Consider the following 3,421-nt stretch of genomic DNA (forward strand, 5'->3'; position numbering starts at 1 on the left):
TTTAATATTTCTTGAAGACAAACGTTTTGCATAGCGTAAAATACCAATTCCGTTTGTTATTGAATTATCTTCTATTATTTGTTCGTCTGCTTATCATCTTTTAATTAGTTTTCGTATGAATAAGAATAGGTTTCAATGTGCATACGTATGCATGTAAGTGTGTATGTTTTTTACTTATTGCCAATTTTTCGACTGCAATTTTTTTCTTTCAACGCATTTTAGCAGCTAATGCTTATCGCAATTCCGGCTGAGTTTATTATCGTAACTGGCATAGATGAGCACGTGCCCTATTTTTTCTCCCACGAAATATTAAATCTTAGATCAACTATACGAGGCACAGTGGGACAAAAAGGGGTTGCCGTGGACAAATTAAATTTGAGAGCCCAAATATGTGTTGATTTCAAGTTTCTTTTTTTAATAAAAAATAATAAAATTTAGCTTGGCGATTTTTTATAAAGCACCAGTTTTTTATTGATTTATGTTGCAAAATAAAAAAAAGTGACTACGTTTTTGGAAAGTACTTCGAATTCATCTCAAATCTCTGCAATTAAGTATTTACAAAATTTTTCCTAAACAATTTTTCATAGGATATAGTTAATTAAAAACAATGTACCTATTGATTTTTTTTTCTAAACTAATATGTACTAGGCGATGAAAAATTGTTTACATACATTATTTATGAAAATATAGTCCATTCTATAATATAAACCACATCAATCAAAGTTTCGGACTTTATATAAATAAAGTTCGCAAAAATTAAAAATTTTCATCAAAATTTTAAACTTTTTATACAGACTTTCTAGAAAATTTTTGAGTATTCGGTTTTTTAGCCCATTCAATTCTAGTCTAATCAAGTAAAAGTCTCAAACGGCTAAAAATCCCGTTGATTCTTGAGATTTTTTTTTTTTTGGTGACGGAAGTTAAGGCCGAAAAGCTGTAGAAACAATAAGATTTAGCATTCAAAATAGCTTCGAATGTTCAAGCATATGTACCTGTCTAGATTTATTCCTTACGATGGTGGTCCTTAACATAGCAGAAGAATCGTTTACATGGGGTGGTGGACTCAGTCTTACTAGCACACTTTGTAATCGCCGGACTGATCCTGGTAGACATTCTTGCAAAAGAGATGAAGAGGCCGAAACCGCAAGTCGGTAGTAATGCACATTTGCAATCTCTGACTGTTTTAGATTTTGTTACCGGTGAGGCAAGTGCCAAGTGGCTATCTGAGAAATGCTTTGAATGATGCTTTTCGTACTCCTACGCAGTTCCTATCTAATGCTTTACAAGTTAAGTAGTCGAAATGAGAGACATTCAGCATTTCAGTCATAGGAGGTATATAATCTGATTGTTTCTTCGATTCGATAACTTGTTAAGAATACCACTACGGCCGCGCCGCGTCGCCTTCCAGCAGTCCGACTCTTTGAGTCTGACTGCCGAGGATGCAGCAGTTTCGCAGATGTGGACTTCTATGGGCAATTGATGCAGGATAACATTAAGCGCATCAGATGGACATGACTTAATTGCTGCTGTATACTGCCTAATTTCCTCACGTTGTATTGTTTATCTAGTACTCCCCACCAAACTAACGCCGCGCACGTTAGTATTGGTCATAGCCGTGTACATCCAGAGAACAATGAGAGAGTTTGGTGTCTAATACGACATCCCAGTATTTCGCCTCGGAGAACAATGTCAGAGTCGTTCCATTAAGGGAGGGAAGCCTGAATTGTGGTATTTTTGTTTTCTTGTTAAACATCACAAGTTTGCTAGGGTTATGCGCAGGCCACTTTTTGTAGCCCAGATGTTCAGCCCGAACAAAGCTCCCTGTAGAATTTCACTAATCGTTGAGGGGAAGAGACTTGATACTGCCACCACTACATCATCTGCATATGCGACTACTTTCACTCCACCTTTGTTCAGATCCAAACAGTCTAGTCGTTCAGTACCACCACCCACAGTAGCGGAGACAGAACTCCCCCTTGGGGAGTGCCTATATTTGCATAACGAGATAGCGTTACTGAACCAATGGTTGAAATTATGATTCTCTTTCTGAGCATTTGTTCGATCCACTCAAAAATGTGGTCAGATATTCCCACCTTCAGAAGGGATCGTACAATCGCTTCGATTGTTATGTTATTGAAGGTCCCCTCTATGTCGAGGAAGGCTGCCAACCTGTACTGCTTGTAATGGAGTGATTTTTCTATGGTACCCACGACTTCATGAAGGGCAGTTTCACTTGACCTGCCCTTAATGTAAGCATGTTGAGCTTTGGAAAGTTTGGAGTTTCCCAGAAAATACCTTATATGTAAGTCCAACATTGATGTTTCACTGGATACTCTCCAGACATCGACGGCAATCCCATCTGTTGCTACGGTTAAATCTAGTACCTGTTCCCATCCCGAAACCATGTATGTCTAAAACAATTGGCTTCCGGTAAGTTTAACCCATTTCCGGCCGAAACCGGAAGTCGGTAGTACCACCAAAAGATAGGGCATGCCCGACTTGTTGATTCATATTTTTTCGTTTTCCAATAAAAACAATTTCGGCCATTTTAAGTTTTAATTTAGACCAGTTTCTCCCGAGCCACGGACGCCGGCCCTTGAGACACGAAATATACTATAGAGCAACGACATACTAGATTATACATATGTTACCGCCAAGCGAGAACTGGTAGAAGATATATGTATGCCCATGTCACACGCATCCGTGCAGATTTAAGACTAGCTGAGCATCTACGTAGCCGTCAAAATACGTAAGGATCATTTGGGCTAACCAGCCCGTGAAGATGTAACTTGAATGGCAGTTCTACTATGGAATTCTACTATGCCAGTACTCATGGAGTTTCCTTGTTGATGGGCGTCATCCCAGAAAAAAATAAATATGTAAATAGCCGAAATCCACTAACAAAATAGTAGTTTGTTAAATAAATTAGTCCGCGACAACGAAAAGAAGTCAAGGGAACGGTGGGAGGCAAAAACAGAAGAAGAAGAAGCAATAATGGCAGTTTACTTTTCGGGCGGCACTGATTGACGCAATAAATTCGTTAATAGAACAGCAATTACAAGATAATTCAACAAAAACTTTTCTAGCAAGACAATCAAAGAATTCGCTACACAAAATAAACAACATAGTGATGATGGGCGCCAGGCGCAACAACAACAAAAGCAGCAGCAAACTTACTGAACAAATGCGGTAGTGTCGATAGTACCAATAATGAATGAAGCATAAATCCAAGACAAGTTTGAATAATAAATCAAAGCCAGAGAAGCCACAGGCTTATTATGCATCAGCAAAAAAAAGAAAACAACAACAAAAATCTACATACAACAATAAGTAAACACGATAACTACACAATTTACACGCAGACATGATGAATTCATTTGTCAGAAGGGACGCGCGCGTCCGCAAGTGGCAAGGCATAGTG

The sequence above is a fragment of the Rhagoletis pomonella genome, unplaced genomic scaffold (genome assembly GCF_013731165.1).
Source record: "Rhagoletis pomonella isolate Grant_MI unplaced genomic scaffold, Rhpom_1.0 Rhpom_scaffold_00001, whole genome shotgun sequence".
In the NCBI taxonomy this organism is placed as follows: Eukaryota; Metazoa; Arthropoda; class Insecta; order Diptera; family Tephritidae; genus Rhagoletis; species Rhagoletis pomonella.